The sequence below is a fragment of the Zootoca vivipara genome, chromosome 1, assembly GCF_965207765.1.
Source record: "Zootoca vivipara chromosome 1, rZooViv2.hap1.1, whole genome shotgun sequence".
Classification (NCBI taxonomy): domain Eukaryota; kingdom Metazoa; phylum Chordata; class Lepidosauria; order Squamata; family Lacertidae; genus Zootoca; species Zootoca vivipara.
In genome coordinates, this window is record NC_142582.1 from 125,256,148 (window position 1) to 125,272,431 (window position 16,284).

Here is a 16,284-nt window from a genome sequence, read left to right on the forward strand (position 1 = left end):
TTTCTGCCTCAGATACCAAAATACATTGACCAGTCTCGAGCATACCCTCCAACTCCCAGATTGAAAAATTCGGGATCAGCGGCAGCGCGGCACCGGAAGTCGCTTCTATGCATGTCCAGACATGTGTAGAAGCGACTTTCGGTGCCGGCGCCGCCCGATTTCCGGTGCCCAGACATGGGCAGAGCGGCACCAGAAGTCGCTTCTACGCATGTCCAGACATTCGTAGAAGCGACTTCCGGTACCGGGCTGCCCGTGTCTGCATGTCTGGGCACCAGAAATTGCTTCTGCGCATGTCCAGACATGCACAGACAGCCGGGAGCCGGGACATGGCCGCCGGCAGGAGCTTTACGGGATATTTACGGGATATCAATTCGGGATAACAGCGGGAAACGGTAACAAAATACGGGGGTTTCCTGCGAGACTTGGCAGCTATGGTTTTGAGTACTAAGCATTCTGCCAGTGGGAAGGCGCCAATTGGGGAAACCTGGGAAATTTCCTTAAGCATCTGATAACACGTAAATCAAGATAATACTAGGTGGATCTATCTCCTGATAGGAATCCTGACACAGAGGGTTTTTTATTTTATTTTTTGATGGAATACTTCAACTCCCTCTTTTTTTCTGACTACGATTAAATATTTAAGGGGTATGGGAAATTCAACCATTAAAGAAGCTGATGGATGTGCAAAAAATAAAATAAAAAATAAAATCCATAATCTGACATTTTGCCAACATTTTAAATGTTGTGTCTAAAATTCTGTCTCTGTGTTTGCCATATGAGGTCAGGCAATGTAAACTGACATCAGTGTGCGGCCTGGAGAAATATAAACAACTACCAGACTTTTAGAGGACATCTGAGGGCAGCCCTGTTTAGGGAAGCTTTTAATGTTTAATAAATTATTGTATTTTAATGCTTCTGTTGGAAGCTGCCCAGAGTGGCTGGGGAAACCCAGTCAGATGGGCAGGGTATAAAATATATTATTATTGGGTATAAAATATATTATTATTATTATTATTATTATTAGGCGTAGAGCAGGCACCCCCAAACTGCGGCCCTCCAGATGTTTTGGCCTACAACTCCCATAATCCATAGCTAACAGGACCAGTGGTCAGGGATGATGGCAATTGTAGTCCAAAACATCTGGAGGGCCGAAGTTTGGGGATGCCTGGCGTACAGTATTCTTATTATTAACAGCCCCATCAGACATCAGAGCCGGCCCAACCATGAGGCAAAGTGGGGTGAACAGCCACAGATGCTAAGCCCCCCCTGGCCCTAGGTCACAGAGATGTTAGGGAATCATTCTGCAAAGAAAATCCACCCTCACCCCTCCCTTCAGGTGGGTGAGGTTTGCGACACCGTGCGGGACTTACCTGGCCGGTGACACCCACCTGGCGAGTTGGCCTATGACCCGCCACCCGGCCAGGTAGGACAAAGGACACCTGGCCGGAGGGAGCGGAGTAAGGCCAAAGAAAAGAGGCTGAAGCACCGTGGAGAAGCCTCTCTGTCCTTTCTCCCTTCTCGAGTGCTTTCTAAACAATTAGAAAGATTCTAGGAGCTTAATTAGTATCAGCTGGAAGTGCTAATAAAAAGAAGACCACTCGGCTTTGTTTTTGCAGACGCCTGATAGCAAACGTCTGACCGAAGAGTGCTGCCCTTCGTCATTGTTCACCACTTCCGCGAGGGAGGAAGAAAGAAAAGCTCTGCTAAGCAGTTTAGAAAGAGGTTTACCTAACCACCAGTATTAGCGCAGCGAAAGTGCATGGATGGTAACCTCTAATAAGAGCAACAAGATCTCTCTTCAGGGGCCCCTAATCTGTTTGCAATGGAGGATGCTATCCTGTTGCAACTCTTGATTCAGCTCCCACTTCAGTCAGCTTCTGTACATGGCAGCCATCTTGTCTTTCACCTCAGGGCGCAAGATGTCTTGGGCAGGCCCCGACATAGCTGCCAAGTTTTCCCTTTTCTCACGAGGAAGCCTATTCAGCATAAGCGAATTTCCCTTGAAAAGAGGGATAACTTGGCAGCTATGGGCCCCGAGCTCCATCAATGTACGTATTAAATAGTGGGTAGACGACACAGTGATTCTTCAAGAAGCTCTTTATTCACAAGGCAGAACAGAACTGAACTGCATTGCCAAGCCAGCCTGCTTTTATAGAGGCTGGCTCAAACAATGTATCAAGCATAATTCAAAGTTCCCTCCTAAAGTTCCCTCCTAAAACAACTGTCAAGGACCTGAGGTGAAACTATATACAGTACACTAATACATAATAGTACATGGTGGTCAAAAAGGATTGGGAGTGAGGTCGGCTGATGCCTGAATAAACCAAAGGAGAGATGTTCTGTTCGGTTCCTGGCTGGGCCTCTCCCTCATTAAACCCTCTTCCCCCAAATATGCCCGCATGCGGTTGGATGCCAGGATTGGACACATCCACCCCCTTCTGTTCTAAACAGAACTTCTTTCTGTGAGAGATTGTGGTGGTAGCTGATGTAGGTGCCTACCCCCCCCCCTGATAGGAATAGCCTATGGCAGGGGGTTCCCAAACTAAGGCCCGGGGGGGCGGATGCGGCCCAATCGCCTTCTAAATCCGGCCCGCTGACGTTCCGGGAATCAGCATGTTTTTACATGAGTAGAATGTTTCCTTTTGTTTAAAATGCATCTCTGGGTTATTTTGGGGCCTGTCTGGTGTTTTTACATGATTAGAATGTGTCCTTTTATTTAAAATGCATCTCTGGGTTATTTGTGGGGCATAGGAACTCGTCCATTTTCTCTCTCAAAATATAGTCTGGCCCCCCACAAGGTCTGAAGGACAGTGGACCGGCCCCCTGCTGAAAAAGTTTGCTGACCCCTGGCCTATGGGGAGGGGGCATGCCCACAACATTTTGTTTTTCTGTCTCTTTTTCAGCTCTTTTAGGTATGGTGACCATTTTGTTACACTCCATGGCAGCCATTTTGTGACTGGCACCCACAACACTCTCTCAAAATGCACCCACTGGCTCAAAAAGGTTGGGGACCCCTGATAATATAGCTTCAGTGACAACTGCAACAAGTCAAGGAGAGATGCATACAGTACGTCGAAACATGGTAAACATCGGTCCGGTAGCTACAATTGGTCACAACCCTTCTGCGAATAATTACAATGTGCCTTCAGATATGCGGTTCCTTTTTTACAGGTTGTGGAGTTCACCACAGAGACACATGATGAACAGACAAGATCTTGTCTTTCCCTGTAATGTCAGAAGAGGCCCTGAGCCAAATAGTTTTTTTGGGGTGTGATAGATGAAATCTCACAGGCCTTAAGGAAAGCAATGAAGTGGGCAAGCGTTTTTTCTCTCTTCTTCTTGTTCCGTGCAACTCATCTTCTTGACAATAACAACAAAGAAAACACTTGTTCGTCCCTCTCCAGCCCCAAATTTTCTAAAAGCAAAGCACTCCAGAGCTAAGTCATTGCAAGTGTTTGCACCGAGCAACGAACAAAGCCCTTCAAGAGATGTGGCTGCGTCGTAAACAACTTGGCCACTCCATGCGTGTCTTTGCCGCTCATCTTTCCTTCTCCTTGTTCCCATCAGGGAAGTAGCATCTCCACCCTGAACTTTTATTTTCTAGTCTGAATGACATTAAACTTACTTTAGTTGAAGAGTTTTCTCTCCGCAACATGACTCTACTTTCTAGGAAGACCTTTCAGTCAGAAAGCACAGGAGAAAAGCTACGGGGTCCGGGGTTTCCCCCCGCAAATGTCGGCAATAGAAGATGGCCGAGTAAAATATATTTTTCTTTCAATGTTCGCCATAGCTGCCAAGTACCCCGTTTTCCCTGGGAAACCCCCGTTTTTACTTACCTTTTCCCGGTGGTCTCCCGTATCACTTTGTCTCCCGTTTTTCTCCGTTATTTTCTCCTGCCGGCGGCCATTTTTTTTCTTTCTGATTTGCCCTTCTATGGGCACAAAAATGGCCGCCGCCAGCTTCAAAAGTCGCATCTACGCATGTCCGGAAGTGCATAGACGCGACTTCCGGTGTCGGCGGTGGCCATTTTTGGTGCCCATAGATGGGCAGAGCGACACCGGAAGTTGCGTCGACGCAACTTCCGGTGTCATGCGTAGAAGTGACTTTCGAAGCCAGCGACGACCATTTTTTGTGCCCATAGAAGGGCAAAACAACACCGGAAGTTACGTCGACGCAACTTCTGGTGTCCCACGGCTGCCGGTCCCAGATTCTGCAGTCCGGGACTTGGAAGGTAAGATGTTCTCTGTGCTATTTTGCTTACTAGGCATTAGCATGGACAGGCAGACATTCTTCTAAATGGAATTGGGGGTGATGGCAGGTACTTTGGGGTGGTGCCAGCCTTGAAATGGAGGGGTGGTGACTGTGGTCGCACCGTGAAAGCACTGTTATACCGCTTTAACAACCATTGCTTCCCCCAGCGAATCCTGGGAACGGTTATTTTTAAAGGGTGTTGGGACCTGTAGCTCTGTCTTCTAACAACAGTTTTCTTCTGAGAAATTTCATCCCTGCTGTTAATGCTGGATGAAATTATATTGGTTAGTTCAAACTGATAGCTGCAGGAAGCAATTGGGTAAGAGGGGAAGGCCGGAAGATGTCCACTGTTTCTTTGCAAAGGAGGAAAATAGGGAGAGACCCAGGAGACAGAACCAGAACCATACAGTATTTCTATCATCAGAGAAATGCAATTGTGGCAGCAGAGACCCCCCCCTTCTGATCCAAAGTAAGACACTGTTCAGTTCCGTCAGATGTTAAGCATGCATGGTATATTTGCAAGGGAAGAGGGAGGAAAGAAAAGGAGAACCACTTGGCCACTCCCCCTATGACCTCTCATTGGCCACACTCCTGTGTCCTCAGACAGTGCAGCCCCACCAAGTTACCGTAGTTTTCTGTGTATAAGCCAAGTTACCGTAGTTTTCTGTATATAAGCCAATTGGGTCGTCTTATACACAGATAAGTGGGACTTATACACAGTGGGACCTAGGTGGCGCTGTGGTTAAACCACTGAGCCTAGGGCTTGCTGACCAGAAGGTCGGCGGTTTGAATCCCTGTGACGGGGTGAGCTCCTGTTGCTTGGTCCCAGCTCCTGCTAACCTAGCAGTTCGAAAGCACGTCAAAATGCAAGTAGATAAATAGGAACCGCTACAGCGGGAAGGTAAACGGCGTTTCCATGTGCTGCTCTGGTTTGCCAGAAGCGGCTTTGTCATGCTGGCCACATGACCTGGAAGCTGTACGCCGGCTCCCTCGGCCAATAATGCGAGATGAGCGCGCAACCCCAGAGTCGGTCACGACTGGACCTAATGGTCAGGGGTCCCTTTACCTTTATACACAGATAGTGCAGAGGAGGGGTGGGAGATTGATTGCACCTGCGAACAGTAGATTGTCAGCGGCGATTGGGCGGGTGATTGGTGGCTGCGGCAAGGGCTGTTGTTGATTGACTGTGGCAATTGTGCAGACAATTTTCAGCAATCCTCCCCCCCCCCAAGCTCAACAGCTCCGGGCAACACCCCCCCAAAAAAGCTCAACAACTCTGGGCAATCTCTCCCCCCCCCCCATTTTCTAAATTTGTATACACGATACATGTCAAGAACATTTATAAATAGATGGCAGCAAAGAAACAGTAAGGTGAAAGTAGGATAAAAAGAAAATGTTCCAATTTCTGATAGCTCAGTTGGTTAGAGTATGGTGCTGAATACACCAGGTTTGCAGGTTTGATCCCCCTACGGGACATCTGCATATTCCTGCATTGTAGGGGGTTAGACTAGAGGATCTTCAGGGTTCAGGGTCCTTTCCAACTGTACAATTCTGTGATTCTAATCTGCCTCCTTGTTTCTTTCCTCTTAAGAACGTAAGAGACTGACTGCTGGATCAGAGCAATGGCACACATAGACCAGCATCCGGTTATCATACTGGCCAACCGGATGCAAGCAGGAACCGAGAACAACAGCACTCTCCTCATTGTGAATACCAAGGTGGTATTCAGAAGCATTGCTGCCTGAAGCAGGGGCGAATGAAGGCACCGTGACACCCGGGTCGGGGCGTTGCTATGTAGGGCGCATGTGCGGTGTCGCTACGTACAACACATGTGCTGTATATAGCGATGCCACACATGCGCTGTACATAGCAGGTTTGCCACCGCCGCCGCTCCAGCGCCATACAGATGGTGCCAGGATCCTCTGCTCACGGCTGCAGCTGCGAACAGAGGATCCTCTACATGTGGCTGTGGCGGCCATGGAGGGATCCCACCGCCGTCCGTACGGCACTGGAACGGCACCGCCGTCAAACCGCTATGTACAGCGCATGTGCGGTGTCGTTACGTACAGCGCATGCATGCGACGCCACACATGCGCTGTACATAGTGGTTTGCCGCCAGCACTGGGATCCTATGCTCGTGGCTGCAGCTGCGAACGGAGGAGACTCCACATGCGGCTGCGGCGGCACGATGGCTGCTTGCGCTGCCGTGGCGGGGTGAGCCTCTGCAGGGTGCCTTCTTGTCACCCCCTAGACATGTCACCAGGGGCGCACCCCCCTGCCCCCCACTGCAATGCCACTGGCCTCCAGTGATGGAGGGAGAATGCAGCCGTCTTGGCTAGTAGCACCAATAGTCTTCTCTTCCACAAACTGGCCTAATCCTACGACATGCACCCCAGATTGGCTCAAAGGCACTAGGAAACCCCCAAACAGCATGTAGGGGGAAGAGTGGGGATATTGTTCTGTCTGGAAAGCTGCAAGGCTTCTGCAGACAGGGTGTTCACCATAGTGCAATGTGGAATTCCTTCCCCAAAGTCATCCCTTGGTTCAAAGCAAGTGGGAAGAGCTGAGATGTTTGTGCCTTGCCTTTTTATTTTATTTTAAAAAAGTGGTGACTCAGCATATTTTCCAAAGCACCGTCCTGCCCTGTGATAGCAGGAGATACAAAAGTCAGACAGCCAATATACTGTTGCATGCCACCCCAATCTCTGACTGGTGCGAAATTCCAGGGTTTTGTATTTCCTTTGGAATAAGGTACAGGTTTTTGTGATATATGGTTTATGTACATGTATATACATGTACACAAGGTCCAGTGCCGAGGGCCTTCTGGCGGTTCCCTCGCTGCGAGAAGCCAAGTTACAGGGAATCAGGCAGAGGGCCTTCTCGGTAGTGGCACCCGCCCTGTGGAACGCCCTCCCACCAGATGTCAAAAAGAAAAACAACTACCAGACTTTTAGAGGACATCTGAAGGCAGCCCTGTTTAAGGAAGCTTTTAATCTTTAAGAAATTAGTGTATTTTAATATTTCTGTTGAAAGCCGCCCAGAGTGGCTGGGGAAACCCAGCCAGATGGGCGGGGTATAAATAAATTATTATTATTATTATTATTATTATTATTATTATTATTATTATTATTATCCTGAGTCTATGATGGAGGGGTTCATAGCCATAGCCTTGGATGTGAGCAGAAATCAGGCATGTCTATCCCTCACAGGCTTCAGCCTGCTTCTTTCTCCGGCTTCTAGCTTACACACACACACACACACACACCCCACAGCTCTGGCCTTTTGTCTTTTCTAACTATCTACCAGCAAGTTGAGGGAGGAGGCCCCACCCATTTGCCATCTGGCACAGAGCCACTTCCTTTGTTACCCTGGCCATTCCAATACTTTGAACCCTTCCTTAGATTTTTAACATTTTCTGGATGCAGGAATTAGAAGGGTCTTGGCATACAGCCTACTTTCCACCCCCCCAAAAAAACACACACACCCTCATAACAATATATTAAAAGGTTGCCCTTGCATGAGAAGCTCATTTTGTCAAGTACTCCAACTCTTTGTTTCTGGAAAGGATGCTTCTTTGAAATGGAAACATAAATTCTTTCTGCTCCAAGCGCATTAATTTTATCGAGTCCTTTAAAAGGGGTGGCGGTGGTTTGATGGTATGGGCTGGACACAGGGTGGGGTTTAGTTATTCTAGCTTAAATAATGAATATGGAAGACAGAGGATCAACCAGCAGAGGGCTACATAAAGTAAGGAAAGACGAATAACTGTCAGATTTGGTTTCTCTCAGGTTCTCAGTTTTCCAGTCTACAGTTCTACTCATTATTTCCACATTAGTTTGAGATATATTTATTTATTAGGAGTCTGCATTATAATGTATATGTATATTAAAATGTACATGTATATTTTTACCTGAAATGTACAGTTTTGCAAGCATTCCCTCCCCCGGAATATAATGCGCTCTCTCTCTCTCTCTCTCTCTCTGCATTGCTTTCACTATTAATTTTTGTGTGCACTTTCTCCTAATATTAGATACACATTTATTTTGTTGGAGAGCTGCATTGTAAAGAAATCTGAGAAGTGTGGAGGATACCTGTGTTTCAGCTGGTTTGAGAAATGCAAAAGGGCTAGATTCACATCAACACGTGAACCAAACAAATTCATCCCCCATAACTAATCAGGCGTTATTATAATTAATTACATAACTTAGTTATGTTAGTTTCGGCCATAGCAGATAGCAAGACAAATAAAGTACTGTAGGTTTTAGCAGAAGCCGAACTGCAGCAGAACCAAAACAGCGCTGATTGCGGCGAACACAGGACTGGATTGAAATCGCTGCCTCTTTATATCCTTAACTGCCGTTTTGGGGAGCAAGGTGAGTTCAAACAAGGTAAGAAGAGCCTGCTGGATCTGACCAATGGCACATCCAGTCCAGCATCCTGTTCTCACAGTGGCTGAGCAGATGCCTGTGGGAAACCATTGATAGCTCTCTCCTCCTCCACGATAGGCCTTCTCTCCCATAGGAGGTGGTGTCGTCACCCAAGTCTATTCTGGGAAATAGGCATTGGAAATCCTTGATGCTACCCTGAATGAGAGGAGGACAAAGTACAAAACATGAGGGCTGATCTGTTCAATCACAGACCATCATGATACACTGGGGGGGGGATGTGCAAGTCCTCAAAAAACTGTGACCAGTACTCCTTTTCTCCTTCCCATCTGCCTCTTTTGCTGAATGGATATTGCTTTGTTCCATTTTGTGTGTGGCTTATAATTTTTATGAGCACAACATTACCAGTCATTGTCAGTGTACTGGAAGAAGTAAAGATCACCAGTGTCAAAGCAATGATTTTTCAACATCAACTTTGTTGGACTGGTCATGTTGTTCGGATGCCTGATGATCATCTTCCAAAGCAACTATTCTATTCCGAATTTAAACATGGAAAGCGTAATGCTGGTGGTCAACAAAAGAGGTTTAAAGACTGTCTCAAGACAAATCTTTAAAAATGTAATATAAACACTGACAACTGGGAAACACTGGTCTGCGAGCGCTCCAGTTGGAGAACAGCCTTTACCAAAGGTGTCATGGGCTTCGAAGACACTCGATCTCAGGACGCAAGGGAGAAACATGCTAAAAGGAAGGTATGCTTGGCAAATCCATACCGTGATGAACTCCCGCCCGGAAACCAATGTCCCCACTGTGGAAGGAAGTGTGGATCCAGAATTGGCCTCCACTTACAGACTCACTGTTAAAACCATGTTTATGGAAGACAATCTTACTCGGCTACGAGTGATTGCCAAATGAGGAGACCGCACCCTGTTGTTGTAACCTCCCCTTGGAACCTCATGATGAAGGATGGGGCAAGAAATATTATCCAACAAATAAACAAATCATTTTGAAATATTGCGGGGGGGGGGTTGTTCTGAAGGAGATTCTGCCGAGCCCCCTTGAAAGAGTGACAGGTGAGAAACCCCACAGGAGGAATCTAGAGCAATACAGAGGAAGAGTTTCCTTATGCAAAGAGGCTTTAATTGTGAGAATGTAACTGCTTCTTACCAGAACCTTGCAGGATGGAGAATGTCTCTCACTGCCCCGTCCCCCAGCAAATTGTTTCTCATCTATAAGCAATCCTTGCAATATCAGCACTGTGGGGATCAGTTGGTTATAAGCTACAAGCAGCTCCCAGGATTTATTTATTTTTTTGAAGAAACAATGTAGTGCTAGACATGCATTATCACCCTTACAAAGCCACTCATTATACAGATTTGGTTGTCCTCGGTAACAGTACATACGGCTTTCCTTTCAAATGCTCCATCACCCCCATATTTGCAAAGTAGCGACATGGCATTAAATTTATATAGTTTTAAGTAATTCCACCCTGCTGTCTTGGAGGCTTTGGTTTAATATTGATTTTGGAAAGAGCAGTGATTCAGTCTGTTTTAATTGCTCTCACCCCCCTGTAGATGTCTGCTGCTGGTTAATGCCCTTCGCTGGGAAAGCAGAGCAAGATGATATATATTGCCGGTAACTAGTATTCTCCAGGTACATTGCATTGTAGAGCTACCAGATTCTGATGTGGGGGAACTTTAAACCCTTCCAGGCTCAGGACTTTCCCCAAATCTGGTAGCTCTACAATACTAAAAAGGTAAAGGGGCCCCTGACCATCAGGTCCAGTCGTGTCCGACTCTGGGGTTGCGGCGCTCATCTCGCTCTATAGGCCGAGGGAGCCAGCGTTTGTCCGCAGACAGCTTCCGGGTCATGTGGCCAGCATGACAAAGCTGCTTCTGGCGAACCAGAGCAGCGCACGGAAACGCTGTTTACCTTCCCGCTGGAGCAGTCCCTATTTATCTACTTGCACTTTGATGTGCTTTCGAACTGCTAGGTGGGCAGGAGCTGGGACCGAGCAACGGGAGCTCACCCCGTTGCAGGGATTCAAACCGCCGACCTTCTGATCAGCAAGCCCTAGACCAGGCATCCCCAAACTTCGGCCCTCCAGATGTTTTGGACTACAATTCCCATCTTCCCCGACCACTGGTCCTGTTAGCTAGGGATCATGGGAGTTGTAGGCCAAAACATCTGGAGGGCCGCAGTTTGGGGATGTCTGCCCTAGACTCTGTGGTTTATCCCACAGCGCCACCTGGGTCCCTAGTACTAGTTACTCACAATATATACCATCTTGCTCTTGTTTCCCAGTGGCAACTGTTCTTGCCATCAGCTGAAGCCCTGAATGGCCTGGGACGAGGGACAGCTCATCCTGGTTCAATGATTGAGCCGAGACAGGAAGTGCTGCCCCACCCCGCCCTGTCCTTACTGAAGCCTTGCCCTTACCCAGGTTCTGTAGCTGCAGCAGCAGCGGGTTCTGGTGCAATCTTGCACAACCTTGCCAAAATCTAGTGGGAACTCGCATGCTCTGTAAGATCTGGCGAGATTTTGTCAGAAGGTGGCACTAATGTCAGCACTGCTTCTCTGCCACTGGCAGAGGTGGCAGGATACCCACGGGGCACCGCCTTGGGGTCTTCCGCTGCTTGAGGCAGCTGCTTCACTCCACCTCATGGGAGGGCCGGTCCTGCCTGAGACTATAGATGAATGAATCTGTCAATTTTAGTTACTCTTATCTTCTCATTTTTCCAGTATTCAGTTTGGTTGATTTGCACATCAGCAGTCTGATTTTTTTTTAAAAAAAGTCCTTCTGAAAATTCATCAGGGGTTTAGTGCAAAATTCTACTTATATATCTAGTTCTGTATGGAATTTTGCCTAATATTCACATAATTTTGCAAAGCAATAGCTCCTTAACATAATGTATTTTTGCGTGTTATTTTCCTGAAACATGTACATTACCTTGATATATGCATTTTTGTACACTTAATTTTGCTGGAGAATTGCACTGGAGAGTTTGGAGGTGCGTGAATTTCAAAGAGTGGCTGTGTTTGGGTGCATGTACTTTATCTGGAAAGTGCAAATTATGTAGCTTCACCTTTAATGTGAAATGGATCGGATTTCTGTTCGGTTTCTGTTAATTGGTTCTCATGGGAAACTTACATATTCTTGCTTCACACAGTTAACTCAAGGCAGTGTCAATTTACTCTTGGCAGAAAGCCAAGGTCTGCCTGGCCTGGCAACAGCTCTCTGATTGGTTAATGACCAGCACTGAACTCTGTTATCTAGGAATGCTAGTACAGTTGTTTCTGTTGGGTGTTAGTAGGAGTGTTGCGTATGGTTGGAGAGAGAGACACAGAAAGGATTTATTTTGCTTTGCTTTGCTTTGTATGCAGAAACTCTGCTGGTTTTATTTTCTTTTAATAAATCCTGAAAATAGTTATTCTGCGTCTAGCCGACTAGTCATTACCACCTCAACTAGCTTCTGCGCTGTGCAGGAAAACTCTGCTACGTTTGGGCTAAAGCCACTAGAGCTATGCCTGACACTTCAAAATTCTAAGAATTTCTCCCCTATCCCTATCCGGAAAACAAGTATCTGTCAGATTTCCTCTTCCCCTATCACAGGGTCACCAAACTAAGGCCCAGGGGCCGGATGCAGCCCAATCACCTTCTAAATCCGGCCCACGGACGGTTCGGGAATCAGCATGTTTTTATATTAGTAGAATGTGTCCTTTTATTTAAAATGCATCTCTGGGTTATTTGTGGGGCCTGCCTGGTGTTTTTAAATGAGTAGAATGTGTCCTTTTATTTAAAATGCATCTCTGGGTTATTTGTGGGGCATAGGAATTCGTTCATTTCCCCCCCAAAAAATATAGTCTGCCCCCCCCCACAAAGTCTGAGGGACAGTGGACCGGCCCCCTGCTGAAAAAGTTTGCTGACCCCTGCCCTATCAACTGACCTAGGATTGTGGGGCAGGGCTTCTTGCTGTCCTGCCAGTAGATGTATGGGATTGGTGTAGGGCCTTCTCTGTAGTGGTGCCCTTGCTGTGGAAGAGCTCCTCCAGAAGGCCTGTTTATTGATCATTTGGCCTGATTTGCTTGCACAGAGCTTATGGGGAGTTTATATTAGGTCTCTTCCTTAGTGAGGCTACTGCTCATTGTCAAAGCACCTCCCTGCAGTTTTGTGAATAAAAAAAATGGCATACTATCATAAACGAACATGCAACAACCTATTAAAAAAAAACCCAGCAGCCTAAACAACAATAATGCCAGACCTTTTGGCACAGATGAAAATATGGACATTCTTGTGTACCTCTAACCTTCAGTGGCCCCATGTATTCTCCAACTAAAGTGTGCCCTCCTTTTGCGCATTGCTGATGGCATTTCTCTGCTGGTTCTGCATGAAATGGACTAGAACAGTCACACACATCACCTGCTCTTTGAAGAAACATAATACTGTCCAGTCTGTAGGGGTGGATGAACCTGTCAGTCTAGGTCTACTCTTCCAATCATAAGTCCTGTTCTCCACATTTCCACATCAATTTGCATTTTAAAAATAATCTTCATGACTTTTGGTGTGATGTTCTCCTGATACATAATTTTTAAACGCAATTTTGCCCAAGAGGTGCATTTTTGCAAGCACTTTTCCCCAAGGTAATTCACTTTTGTAGGATACTTTCCACCAACATGTGGATTTTTATGTACGTTTCCCCATAGCAAACACATTTTTTGCCTACATTACATGGCTGGAGATACTGCACTGCAAAATTCAGAGAGGTGCAAATTTCAAAAGAGAGATGTGTTTCAGGCCGCACGTTGCTCCAGGAAGTGCGAATTAAATAAGTCCACCTTTAAATGTGAACTGAGCTGCATTTCTTTTCCATTTTTACCATCCAGTCTTGTAGAGAGGATCTGGTTGCAATGAATACCTTGAATAGCCTCTGCTACTCAAGCACATCCAGCGACATTTATCACATCAAGGGGCAGAGTGAGGGTGAAAGTTCGGAAGCAGCTTGCTGGTGTTATGTTCACGATTTCATGTGCAATCCCATGCAAGCCTGCTTAGAAGTAAGTCCCACTGAGTTTAAGGAGACTTAAAGGTAAAGGTAAAGGGACCCCTGACCATTAGGTCCAGTCGCGGACAACTCGGGTTGCGGCACTCATCTCGCTCTATAGGCCGAGGGAGCCAGCGTTTGTCTGCAGACAGCTTCCAGGTCATGTGGCCAGCATGACTAAGCCGCTTCTGGCGAACCAGAGCAGCGCACAGAAATGCCGTTTACCTTCCCACCGGAGCGGTACCTATTTATCTACTTGCACTTTGACATGTTTTTGAACTGCTAAGTGGTCAGGAGCTGGGACCGAGCAATGGGAGCTCACCCTCTCGCGGGGATTCGAACCGCCGACCTTTCAATCAGCAAGCCCTAGGCTCTGTGGTTTAGACCACAGCGCCACCTGCATCCCCTTAAGGAGACTTACTCCAAGGTTAATGCAGCCTGTGTGGGGAATCAATATGCAACTGGCTCTCCTTTTACCAGATTTAACCAAGTGGAAGACTTCTATTGCATTCAGTCAGGGCACAGTTGCAAACTTACTAAATAAATAAAAACGAGGCCCTCCCCCACTCCCAAGGAAAAGAAGGGAGAGAGTTTTTACCCTTAATTTTTTTTTTAAATACACAGGGACCTGTCCCTGGTTAAGGACACTTGGAAAGTGTGATTCAAATGTTTCCTTTGGTAATTAGGTCTGTGTTGTCAGATAATAGATTATTCTCACGGTGTCTACAAGGATAGACTAGTTTGGAGCGAGCACAGACAAGGCTGGGCACTAGAGCAGGCTGTGACTAACAAGCTTCTGAAAATTGTCATGTCAGGGAAGGAGGGGGAACTTAAACTAAGCTCTTGCTTTTGCCGGGGAAAGAAAACACCGGGCGTCTGCATGTGTGCGTGTGCGCGCGCTCACTAGCTGACAAGATATCGCTCCGTAGCGGCTGGTATTTGAGCTCACGGAGGCTCAGCTGTGTGCTGTCGGAGCCGGTCTTGGATACAGCTGTTGCTCTGGTGAGGCAAAAGGAAGCAAAGAAAAAAAGCAAACTCGGAAATGCTGGCTCTTTTTTGTTTAATGCGTTCCCAGTAATTGCAGAGTCAAGAACAATCCATTCAAAAGCACTCAGGTAGGTGCTTGTATTGAGCTGTGTGAATTTTAATGCATATAGGGAGAGATTGTGTATGAGTGAGTGAGAGAGAGAGAATATATAAATGATTACTAGGTAATGGATGATGGAAAGGGGTATGGGAGAGCAATAAATGATGCTATTGTTGATTTGATTGATAATAATTCTGGAAAGAGGACAGTCAGATTTATAAAGCTCAAAATGGCCTTTCTCAGGACCATTTCAGAATTACCCCTTTCAGATTTTTTATCTCTTAAAGTTGTCTAGAAAAATTGCAAAAGTTTGTTACTTAAGTCATTTGTGGTTTGCTTGTGTGTGTGTGTTTGTTTAAATGACACCTGAAGAAGAAAGACTGGGGATGGCACAAGTGTTCAAAAACTCATGTGAATACTTTAACCAAAATGATGGGGGAACTGGATATGAATGAGAGAGAAGCCAAATAATTTATTTTTTCATATGCTTAGAGCTTCCTGTTTCACTGGAGTTTATTTGGGCAAAAAGAACTCAAATCCATTATAAAGATGTGGAGCAGTGGTTTTTGGCTTGAGCCCAGTCTGAGCAATGGGGGAAATTAAATATGTAATCCTATATGCAAATAACTCAGGAGTACTCCCCATTGAGTTCAATGGAGATTACTTCTGAGTAGGAAGGCATAGGATCACCATTGGGATGAGAGTTTTTTTCAGCCTTTGTGTCTATGCTCCACTCTTTTTAAAAAAGGAATGTTATGAAAGGGGTTAATGCAATGGCATTCCCAATTAATTAATTTCATCAATTCCTCATCCACTCTACTAATGCCTCATTAATTCCTAATTACACTGTATGGAAGTAGCAATAGACTGTAAACCGGTCTCTTAACGACTGGGTAGAAAAATACCTTCCAGCTCTGAGGGAAAAGTCACACACTGGGCACAATTTGCTCGCCATAAAGTGCCTCCAAGTCCCATTGATGTCAGTGGGAAACTGTTAAGCTGTTGCTTAACTCACTTCCATCGAAACCAATGGGACTCCAAATCATTTAGCTCTGGCTGGATCTTGCCCAGTGTGTATGCTCCCTAAAACAGAGAGACACAGACTTGAAGGTCGCATCCTCGAAGCCCTCACATCCCTGTTAATAAAGTCGAGGGTGGGGGCTTGTTGTGGTTACTCTGTACTGTAAAAGCCTTTTAACTGTATCACATGGTTCCTCTGAGAGTCCTCCTTGCACTGGAAACCAGTCTCTAGTCTAAGGCATAGTCCAGTCCACATCTTCTGTGGCTATTTCTTGGCGTTGTAGCCCACTCTGTGCCACGATGATGCCAGGGCAGGTGACGATTCCCTCTTACGCCACGCCAAGGGCTTTGAGCAATTTGCTAGCGGTGCCTCGAAAGGTTGTGTCTTTGCAGCCTGATATAGGGCATCGAAGGTGAGGGTTCGAATCCCCCAGATTGCTGCCCTCTTAGGGCTTGGCTTCATTACCATTTTTCATAGCCTTTCCACGAGGAGGGAGGG

General features: G+C 46.4%; 1 protein-coding gene across 3 annotated transcripts in view; it reads left to right on the forward strand.

Annotated features, from left to right (window-relative positions):
• Positions 1 to 14,619: 14,619 nt before the first annotated feature.
• Positions 14,620 to 16,284, forward strand: part of ESR2 (estrogen receptor 2) — a 57,399-nt gene continuing 55,734 nt past the window's right edge. For 2 of the 3 annotated variants that reach the window (XM_035104475.3, XM_088673935.1), the window contains exon 1: positions 14,620 to 14,793. The gene's annotated coding sequence lies outside the window, so the exon portion shown is untranslated. The remainder of the gene's footprint in view (positions 14,794 to 16,284) is intronic. The other variant, XM_088673941.1, reaches the window with a different exon arrangement.